Raw genomic sequence first — 12,101 nt, forward strand, 5'->3', positions numbered from 1 at the left:
ATATGAGCCTTCTGCTAAGTCACTTCAGTGGTGTCTGACTCTGTGCGACCCCATAGACGGCAGCCCACCAGGCTCCCCTGTCCCTGGGATTCTCCAGGCAAGAACACCTGAGTGGGTTGCCATTTCCTTCTCCAATGCATGAAAATGAAAAGTGAAAGTGAAGTCACTCAATCGGGTCCGACTCTTAGCGACCCCATAGACTGCAGCCTACCAGGCTCCTCCGTCCATGGGATTTTCCAGACAAGACTACTGGAGTGGGTTGCCATTGCATTCTCAGCATATGAGCCTTCAGCATGTTGTAATTTTTTTTTTTTTTTTTTTTTTTTTTTTCGCTAGTGGAGTTTGTGTCTTGATGTTGATGGCTTCCCAGGGTGCCACAGGGTGGCTGATCTTGATGAAGGTAGTGTTTTCTAAGAGTTGGGGTAGGTGTAGCATTTTCTTAAAATAAGACAATGCTTAAGTTGCTGCATCAATTGACTCTTCCCCTCATAAATTTTCTCTAGGATATAATGCTGTTTGATACTACTTTACCCACAATAAGGCTTGTTTCAAAACTGGGGTCAGTCCTTCAAACCCTCCCAGTCACTGCTTATCAACTAAATTTATGCCATATTCTAAATCTTTTGTTGTCACTTGAATAATCTTCACAGAATCTTCACCATGTGTAGATTCCATCTCAAGAAACTTTTGCTAATCCATAAGAAGTAACTCCTCATTAACATATTTTTTTGTCAATAAAAGTTTTAGGACTATCTGCACATGTAAATTTACATTCATTACATTCAGTTTTATAACACTGCTGCTGCTAAGTCGCTTCAGTCGTGTCCGACTCTGTGTGACCCCATAGATAGCAGCCCACCAGGCTCCCGCGTCCCTGGGATTCTGCAGGCAAGAACCCTGGAGTGGGTTGCCATTTCCTTCTCCAATGCATGAAAATGAAAAGAGAAAGTGAAGTTGCTCAGTCATGTCCGATTCTTCACTATCCCCTAGACTGCAGCCTACCAGGCTCCTCTGTCCATGGGATTTTCCAGGCAAGAGTACTGGAGTGGGTTCCCATTGTCTTCTCCATACAAATTTTATTAGAGAACTCAAATTTCAGACATGGTCATATTTATATGCTATTTGAAATTCTTTTATCTAGATACAGATCTTGAGAGTGAATCTCTTGATGAAAGGTGTGTAGCTAGCTTGTCCTGGAACTCATGAAGATAATTGTATTGCTTTATGGGTGAGGAGATACCTCTTGGCCAAGGTAAGGAGCAATGGCTGCGCCTTGCTGGAGCAGCCGTGAAGAGATACCCCACGCCCAAGGTAAGAGAAACCCAAACAAGACGGTAGGTGTTGCAAGAGGGCATCAGAGGGCAAACACACTAAAACCATACTCACAGAAAACTAGTCAATCTAATCACACTAGGATCACAGCCTTGTCTAACTCAATGAAACTAAGCCATGCCTGTGGGGCAACCCAAGACGGGCAGGTCATGGTGGAGAGATTTGACAGAATGTGGTCCACTAGAGGAGGGAATGGCAAACCACTTCAGTATTCTTGCCTTGAGAACCCCATGAACAGTATGAAAAGGCAAAATGATAGGATACTGAAAGAGAAACTCCCCAGGTCAGTAGGTGTCCAATATGCTACTGGAGATCAGTGGAGAAATAACTCCAGAAAGAATGAAAGGATGGAGCCAAAGCAAAAACAATACCCAGCTGTGGATGTGACTGGTGATAGAAGCAAGATCTGATGCTGTAAAGAGCAATATTGTATAGGAACCTGGAATGTCAGGTCCATGAATCAAGGCAAATTGGAAGTGGTCAAACAAGAGATGGCAAGAGTGAATGTCAACATTCTAGGAATCACCGAACTGAAATAGACTGGAATGGGTTAATTTAACTCAGATGACCATTATATCTACTACTGCAGGCAGGACTCCCTCAGAAGAAATGGAGTGGCCATCATGGTCAACAAAAGAGTCCGAAATGCAGTACTTGGATGCAATCTCAAAAATGATGGAATGATCTCTGTTCGTTTCCAAGGCAAACCATTCAATATCACGGTAATCCAAGTCTATGCCCAAACCAGTAACGCTGAAGAAGCTGAAATTGAACGGTTCTCTGAAGACCTACAAGACCTTTTAGAACTAACACACAAAGGAGATGTCTTTTTCATTATAGGGGACTGGAATGCAAAAGTAGGAAGTCAAGAAACACCTGGAGTAACAGGCAAATTTGGCCTTGGAATACAGGATGAAGCAGGGCAAAGACTAATAGAGTTTTGCCAAGAAAATGCACTGGTCATAACAAACACCCTCTTCCAACAACACAAGAGAAGACTCTATACATGGACATCACCAGATGGTCAATACCGAAATCAGATTGATTATATTCTTTGCAGCCAAAGATGGAGAAGATTTATACAGTCAACCAAAACAAGACCAGGAGCTGACTGTGGCTCAGACCATGAACTCCTTATTGCCAAATTCAGACTTAAATTGAAGACAGTAGGGAAAACCACTAGACCATTCAGGTATGACCTAAATCAAATCACTTATGATTATACAGTGGAAGTGAGAAATAGATTTAAGGGCCTAGATCTGGTAGATAGAGTGCCTGATGAACTATGGAATGAGGTTCGTGACATTGTACAGGAGACAGGGATCAAGACCATTCCCATGGAAAAGAAATGCAAAAAAGCAAAATGGCTGCCTGGGGAGGCCTTACAAATAGCTGTGAAAAGAAGAGAAGCAAAAAGCAAAGGAGCAAAGGAAAGATATAAACATCTGAATGCAGAGTTCCAAAGAATAGCAAGAAGAGATAAGAAAGCCTTCTTCGGCAATCAATGCAAAGAAATAGAGGAAAACAACAGAATGGGAAAGACTAGGGATTTCATCAAGAAAATCAGAGATACCAAAGGAACATTTCATGCAAAGATGAGCTCGATAGAGAACAGAAATGGTATGGACCTAACAGAAGCAGTAGATATTAAGAAGAGATGGCAGGAATACACAGAAGAACTGTACAAAGAAGATCTTCACGACCCAGATTATCATGATGGTGTGATCATTCACCTAGAGCCAGACATCCTGGAATGTGAAGTCAAGTGGGCCTTAGAAAGCATCACTGCAAACAAAGCTAGTGGAGGTGATAGAATTCCAGTTGAGCTATTCAAAATCCTGAAAGATGGTGCAGTGAAAATGCTGCACTCAATATGCCAGCAAATTTGGAAAACTCAGCAGTGGCCACAGGACTGGAAAAGGTTAGTTTTCATTCCAATCCCAAAGAAAGGAAATGCCAAAGAATATTCAAACTACCGCACAATTGCACTCATCTCACACACTAGTAAAGTAATGCTCAAAATTCTCCAAGCTAGGCTTCAGCAATATGTGAACCATGAACTTCCTGATGTTCAAGCTGGTTTTAGAACAGGTAGAGGAACCAGAGATCAAATAGCCAACATCCGCTGGATCATAGAAAAAGCAAGAGAGTTCCAGAAAAACATCTATTTCTGCTTTATTGACTATGCCAAAGCCTTTGACTGTGTGGATCACAATAAACTGTGGACAATTCTGAAAGAGATGGGACTACCAGACCACCTGATCTGCCTCTTGAGACATTTGTATGCAGGTCAGGAAGCAACAGTTAGAACTGGACATGGAACAACAGACTGGTTCCAAATAGGACAAGGAGTTCGTCAAGGCTGTATATTGTCACCCTGTTTATTTAACTTATATGCAGAGTACATCATGAGAAACGCTGGACTGGAAGAAACACAAGCTGGAATCAAGATTGCCGGGAGAAATATCAATAACCTCAGATATGCAGATGACACCACCCTTATGGCAGAAAGTGAAGAGGAACTCAAAGCCTCTTGATGAAAGTGAAAGTGGAGAGTGAAAAAGTTGGCTTAAAGCTCAACATTCAGAAAACGAAGATCATGGCATCCGGTCCCATTGCTTCATGGGAAATAGATGGGGAAACAGTGGAAACAGTGTCAGACTTTATTTTTCTGGGCTCCAATATCATTGCAGATGGTGACTGCAGCCATGAAATTAAAAGACGCTTACTCCTTGGAAGGAAGCTTATGACCAACCTAGATAGCATATTCAAAAGCAGAGACATTACTTTGCCAACAAAGATTTGTCTAGTCAAGGCTATGGTTTTTCCAGTGGTCATGTATGGATGTGAGAGTTGGACTGTGGAGAAGGCTGAGCGCCGAAAAATTGATGGTTTTGAACTGTGGTGTTGGAGAAGACTCTTGAGAGTCCCTTTGACTGCAAGGAGATCCAACCAATCCATTCTGAAGGAGATCAGCCCTGGGATTTCTTTGGAAGGAATGATGCTAAAGCTGAAACTCCAGTACTTTGGCCACCTCATGCGAAGAGTTGATTCATTGGAAAAGACTCCGATGCTAGGAGGGATTGTGGGCAGGAGGAGAAGGGGACGCCAGAGGATGAGATGGCTGGATGGCATCACTGACTCGATGGACGTGAGTCTGAGTGAACTCTGGGAGATGGTGATGGACAGGGAGGCCTGGCATGCTGCAATTCACGGGGTCGCAAAGAGCCGGACACGACAGAGCGACTGATCTGATCTGATCTTATGGTCTGTATTGCTCCAGATCCTCTCATGTCCCTCAGGCTGTCATGGCTCGCTGTGGTGATTCTATGTCAGACGGTATAGGGGGAGACAACAGCTACAAGACAAGGTCTCCCAAGTCCTCCATATCAGTGTATTAAGGTTTTTCAGTTATTTTTAAGCAAATTTCAAGCTCCTCCATAATTTCACAGCAGCTGGTGATGTCAGGAGTCCCTCCATCTGAAATTGGATGGTGATGTGTGATAATTCCATACTGATGGTAGTGATCCAAAAGGTTCGGAGCTCTATATTTTGACAGTTCCCCTCTGGTGCAGAAACAAATATGTCTTGTATACTATAGCTCTTTAGTTCTTCTATATATTTTTGGATATTTCTTCTAACATTTTCAAATTTACAAACTGGAAGAGCACATAAACCAAGAAACTGAGAACAATTCACTCATAATAGGGGTAGCCATGATAATCAAAATTCGAGTCTGTTCATTTTCAATAGGCTCTTCTTCTGATGAGTCAAACTCACTTGTCTGCATTGAGCTAGGTGGCTTCATTGCAGGCCTCCCCACATCCTGATCGGCCACTGCCTCTCATTAACATTTTATCATGAGATTGTAGCAATGCATTAATGTATTCAGGCTCTACTAATTCTAGTTCTCTCTGAAGTTGCTTCTTCCACTGAAGTTGTGAATCCCTCAAAGTTATCCAAGAGGGTTGGAACCAACGTTTCTCAGACTCCTGTGAATGTTCATATTTTGACGTCTTCCCTTGAATAATGGGGCTTCCTAAGTGGGGCTAGTGGTAAAGAACTCGCCTACCAATACAAGAGACATAAAAGACGCATGTTTGATCCCTGGGTCAAGAAGATACCCTGGAGGAGGTCATGGCAACCCACTCCAGTATTCTTGCCTGGAGAATCCCATGGACAGAGGAGCCTGGTGGGCTACAGTCCTCAGGGTTGAAAAATGTATTTATTGATCCATGCTGCTTTTTTCTTTTTTTTTTTTTATTTATCTTTAAATGAACTAGAGTTTTCAGGATATGATATTTGTAGGAAATTTCTGACACAGAGGGTAGAAATGAGTAACATATTTTTCAGTCCAGCTAAATTTTCACAACCAAAAGATTCTCCTTTTCTTTACTGGCAAAAAAGTACACTTCTTCATGCAAATGTAGCTCATCTTCAGCAAGTAGTGCTGCAAAGTTGGACAGCTTCATGTAAATCAATGAAGTTATAACATATCCTCACATCATGCACAGAAGTAAGCTCCAAATGACTTAAAGACTCAAACATAAGATGACACCATAAAACTCCTAGAAGAGAGTGTAGGCAAAACATTCTATTACATAAATACTGCCAATGTTTTCTTAGGTCAGTCTCCCAAGGGAATAGAAGTAAAACTAAAAATAAACAAATGGGACATAATCAATCTTACAAGCTTTAGCACAACAAAGGAAACCAAAAAAAAGAAGAAGAAGAAAAGAAAGACAGCCTACAGGATGGGAGAAAATATTTGCAAATTATGTGACCAACAAGGGCTTAATGTCCAAAATAGACAAACAGTTCACACACCTCAATAACAAAAACAATAAAAAAAAAATGGGTAGAAAATCTTAACAGGCATTTCTCCAAAGAAGATATGCAAATGGCTAGTAAGCACATTAAAAGATGCTCAGATTCATTAATTATTAGGAAAAAAAAACAAACAAAACTACCATGAAGCACTACCTAACACTAATCAGAATGGCCATCACTAAAAAGCCTGTAAATAACTAATGTTGGAGAGTGTGGAGAAAAGGGAACCCTCCTACTGTTACACGGTTAACCCTCCCACTGTTGGTGGGAATGTAAGTTGATGCAGCCACTATGAAAAGAGTGTGAAAGTGCCTTAGAAAACTAAAAGTTAAATTATTATATAATCCATTAATCCTACCCCTGGGCATATGCCCAGACTAAACTATAAGTCAAAAGCATGCTGCAGTCCTATGTTCATAGGAGCACTATTCCAATAGCCAAGACATGTAAACAACATAAATGTGTATCAACAAAGGAATGGATAAAGATTTAGTGTGTATATATATATATATATATATATATATATATATATATATACTAAATACATATATATATATACTAAATACATATATATATATATATATATATACATATATATAGTGGACTATAACTCATCCATAAAAATAACAAAATAATATCATTTGCAGCAACATGAATGGACCTACTGAGTGAATTAACTTAGACAAAGACAAATACCATATGATTTCACTTACATGTGGAATCTAAAATATGGCACGAATGAACCTTAGTACAAAACAGAAACAGACTTACAAACATAGAGAACAGATTGTGGCTGCCAAGGAAATAGAGGGAGGGAGAGGGATGGACAGGGATTTGGGGTTGGTAGATGCAAACTATGACATTTAGATTGGATAAACAGAAAAGTCCTACTGTATAGCACAGGGAACTACATCCAATTTCCTGGGATAAATCAAAATGGAAAAGCATATAAAAATAATGTATATATGTGTATAACTGAGTCACTCTGCTGTACAGCAGAGATTGGCACAACACAGAAAATCAACTACACTACAATTTAAAAAGTAAAGATCTTAAAAATGTAGTTTATCTTCTTTTCGAACCAAGCAAATTCCAGGGAAGCTGTTGCCATCAGCTCTTCTAAGCTCAGCATTACCATTGTTGCAAACAAAAGTTATGTTCATTTTGAAGTTCTATTGCCTTTGGGGAGATCTGCCACTAATGGACCTTCTCAGTGTTCTATGTGCTTCTACTTAAATATTTTCTGTGATTTCTACTTGACCACAGTTGCTTTGGGAAGGAAACTCACGTATTTTGGAGTGTTTAAAATATTTTTATCTCCATATAGACATGTAAATGTATATTAATTAATATATGCATATATTTACTTTTCCATTATAAAGTAAAAAAGATTTACACATTTTATACAGCCAATATCTATAAATAGGCAAATGATACATTATAAACCTGAGGGTAGGTGTTATTTCCATTAACAATAGACATAACATGAAATGGATTACACATAGATCTTTATATATCCCTCCATCTAATATTTAATAATATGTTCATGATACATTCACATACATATATACTTTGCTATGTGAAATTAAATACATTTAATTTCACATAGCAAAGTGATGAAAAATAAATATCCTGACCTAGGTGAGATGAATTTAAAATGTTTGGACCTAGATAGTAAAGTAATCATTTCAATATTATCATAATTCTGTTAGTAAATATTTCTTATTGTGTCTATATTCCATCAACTTCTAATGTTAAACAACTTAAAAATCCTTAGTAAGTATCAGTAGTGAAATATTGTTATTTTGAGTTGTGATTAATATATTTATCCACATTTTATTTATAGGAAACTTTCAGGATATAATCTTGCTTATTTCAGTTTCCTTCAGAGTAAAGCTTGGCTCATGGATATAAGTTTTTATACATATTTTATTTACTAATTATTTAAATCATATGTCTGACTTTGATTTAGAGATCAATAAAGTGAAACATTATGGCTCTAGTTGATTTTTAGTATTCTCTAGCTAGGACCAGTTTGTGGAAAATGCAATTTTGTAAGTACTTAGTGTTTAGTGTTGGTGTATTGAATTAAAATTACCTCTAAAATCTGGTCATACTTTAAAACATCAAAATTTATTCCACAGCATGTGTAGTGGGTGATTTTATTTTTTCTCTAAAGTCAGCATTGGCAGCATATTAGAATTTTTTAATAGCATAATTCACCAGATTATTTTATCTGTTTCATATTTTAGCTATTCTTAAATACAGTAACTTTACATTATGTATTTAAATATAGGGACACAGGGATATCATGAGTTTTATTTTTTTAAGTCATAACCATCCAATAGCATAAATCCCATGTGTTAAAAATCAAATACATATTGACATCATATATGATATCATTTTAAAAAGTGGAGTATACTGTGTTAATATGTAGATGTAATTTCCTCTTCAGTGTTATAAAAGCCATATATATGCATTATAATCATGTTATCTGAGAGATTCACAGAAAAAAAACCACACTTCTTGCCTTCCTTATAATTTGAAATGACACTCCTGTAAACATTTTCTCTACTGTGTCATATTTCTTGCCTTTCTTTACTCTCTGTGCTTGCTCCTGGTGGGACTTTGACTTCAAGCGAAAAGTAGCGGGAATTTATCATTCCTGCAGCCAACTCATCCTTGGAGAGAGAAAACTTCCCACGTTGTTGTCTTTCATTGGCTTGCTACCTCAAGGTTTGCCCCAAGGATCAGATCAGATCAGATCAGATTAGTCGCATCCGACTCTTTGCGACCCCATGAATCGCAGCACACCAGGCCTCCCTGTCCATCACCAACTCCCGGAGTTCACCCAGACTCAGGTCCATAGAGTCAGTGATGCCATCCAGCCATCTCATCCTCTGGCATCCCCTTCTCCTCCTGCCCACAATCCCTCCCAGCATCAGAGTCTTTTCCAATGAGTCAACTCTTCGCATGAGGTGGCCAAAGTACTGGAGTTTCAGCTTTAGCATCATTCCTTCCAAAGAAATCCCAGGGCTGATCTCCTTCAGAATGGACTGGTTGGATCTCCTTGCAGTCCAAGGGACTCTCAAGAGTCTTCTCCAACACCACAGTTCAAAACCATCAATTCTTCAGCGCTCAGACTTCTTCACAGTCCAACTCTCATACCCATACATGACCCCAAGGATGCTGTAGCGTAAATACAAATTATAAAGAAGTAACAATAATACTGTTCTATTTTAAACCATCTATTTTCAGATCTAATAAAAACTCATATTGATTTCATTTCAGTGTTTTGCTCATTTACTCTGTGATTAAAAATAAATTAAATGATGTTTCCTTTTAGTATGGAGGTTTGCTGTAATGAAACATGGGGTACACTGATATAATGAAACATAGGTAAACATGGTGAGGCCCCTGAGGCATAGGGGTCCCTATTATGTTGTCAAATAGCCAATCACCAAATTACTTTCCTTTTTTGATAGCAATGAATGTAGAACTGGCCTTGACTTTCTTCTTAATTGCCCATAGAAACCTAAATCTTTTAAGATGATGCCTCTTCACATAATTAAAATTGGTCTTACAGTTTTCCTTGAGTGCTTCAGTAGCTAAATAAAACTTTTCATTTTTTTTTAACTTTATCTAGATAAAAGTATGTTCTTGATCATCTTTGTTGGTAAGCTTTAACAATTCTGGAGTTTCCACTGATATTTTATTGAGACTCTTGCTGCCATAAACTAATAATCTTATCTTACAAGTAGTGTTCTTATCTTCTGTCTAAACCTACTAGAGGCAAACTAGCCAATAGTAGTAAGGGAAGTCAATACTGAAGCTGTGCTCCAAATTCAAATGAATAAGATTTTCTGTTTTTTCCTCACAATGAAGGATTCAGATCTCTTTGCCTCTGATCTGTTTATACTCATTTTCCTTGATGAAAGACTGAAAAATGATTTTTGGCCACTAACCATACCCTCTGATTTTTGTTTGTTGGTTTGTACTTCTTGTTTATTAGACGAAAAAGAGGAACTTCAAGGTCCCCATAGGTCTGATAAATGTCTTTCCAACTGAATCTGAAGACTAAAACCCTTCTTAGACATTTCTTTTTGTGGGGCAAGCATTGCCTTGTTTCATTAACAAACAACACGACATCAACACTTTCCTCAGAATTGCTGAGTATACAAATTCAGTTCAGTCACACAGTCGTGCCTGACTCTTTGCGACCCCATGAATCGCAGCACACCAGGCCTCCCTGTCCATCACCATCTCCCTGAGTTCACTCAAACTCAGGTCCATCGAGTCGGTAATGCCATCCAGCCATCTCATCTTCTGTTGTCCCCTTTTCCTCCTGCCCCCAATCCCTCCCAGCATCAGGGTCTTTTACAGTGAGTCAACACTTCGCATGAAGTGGCCAAAGTATTGGAGTTTCACCTTCAGCATCAGTCCTTCCAATGAACACCCAAGACTGATCTCCTTTAGGATGGACTGGTTGGATCTCCTTGCAGTCCAAGGGACTCTCAAGAGTCTTCTCCAACACCACAGTTCAAAAGCGTCAATTCTTCAGCATTCAGCTTTCTTCACAGTCCAACTCTCATATCCATACATGACTACTGGAAAAACCATAGCCTTGATTAGATGGACCTTTGTTGGCAAAGTAATGTCTCTGCTTTTGAATGTGCAATCTATGTTGGTCATAAATTTCCTTCCAAGGACTAAGCATCTTTTAATTTCATGGCTGCAGTCACCATCTGCAGTGATTTTGGAGCCCCCCAAAATAAAGTCTGACACTGCTTCCACTATTTACCCATCATTTTTCATGAAGTGATGGGACCAGATCCCATGATGTTCGTTTTCTGAATGTTGAGCTTTAAGACTACTTTTTCACTCTCCTCTTTCACTTTCTTCAAGAGGCTTTCTAGTTCCTCTTAACTTTCTGCCATAAGGGTGGTGTCATCTGCATGTCTGAGGTTATTGATATTTTCCCAACAATCTTGATTCCAGCTTGTGTTTCTTCCAGCCCAGGGTTTCTCATGATGTACTCTGCATAGAAGTTAAATAAGCAGGGTGACAATATACAGCCTTGACATACTCTTTTCATATTTGGAACCAGTTTGTTGTTCTATGTCCAATTCTAACTGTTGCTTCCTGACCTGCATATAGGTTTCTCAAGAGGCAGATCAGGTGGTCTGGTATTCCCATCTCTTTAAGAATTGTCCACAGTTTATTGTGATCCACACAGTCAAAGGCTTTGGCATAGTCAATAAAGCAGAAATAGATGTATTTCTGGAACTCTCTTGCTTTTTTGATGATCCAGCAGATGTTAGCAATTTGATCTCTGGTTCCTCTGCCTTTTCTAAAACCAGCTTGAACATCTGGAAGTTCATGGTTCACGTATCGCTGAAGCCTGGCTTGGAGAATTTTGACCATTACTTTACTAGCATGTGAGATGAGTGCAATTGTGTGGTAGTTTGAGCATTCTTTGGTATTTTCTTTGGGACTGGAATGAAAACTGACATTTTCCAGTCCTGTGCCCACTGCTGGGTTTTCCAAATTTGCTGGCATATTGAGTGCAGCACTTTCACAGCATTATCATTCAGGATTTGAAATAGCTCCACTGGAATTCCATCACCTCCACTAGCTTTGTTCATAGTGATGCTTTCTAAGGCCCACTTGACTTCACATTCCAGGATGTCTGGCTCTAGGTCAGTGATCACACCATCGTGATTTTCTTGGGCATGAAGATCTTTTTTGTATAGTGCTTCTGTGTATTCTTGCCACCTCTTCTTAATATCTTCTGCTTCTGTTAGGTCCATACCATTTCTGTCCTTTACTTGAGCCCATCTTTGCATGAAATGTTCCCTTGGTATCTCTAATTTTCTTGAAGAGAGCTCTAGTCTTTCCCATTCTGTTGTTTTCCTCTTTTTCTTGCATTAATCACTGAG

General features: G+C 39.1%; 1 pseudogene; it reads right to left on the reverse strand.

Annotated features, from left to right (window-relative positions):
* Positions 1-1,133: 1,133 nt before the first annotated feature.
* LOC102412551 lies at positions 1,134-5,140 on the reverse strand (annotated as a pseudogene).
* Between the last annotated feature and the right edge of the window lie 6,961 nt (positions 5,141-12,101).

This window comes from Bubalus bubalis, chromosome 2 (assembly GCF_019923935.1).
Source record: "Bubalus bubalis isolate 160015118507 breed Murrah chromosome 2, NDDB_SH_1, whole genome shotgun sequence".
In the NCBI taxonomy this organism is placed as follows: Eukaryota; Metazoa; Chordata; class Mammalia; order Artiodactyla; family Bovidae; genus Bubalus; species Bubalus bubalis.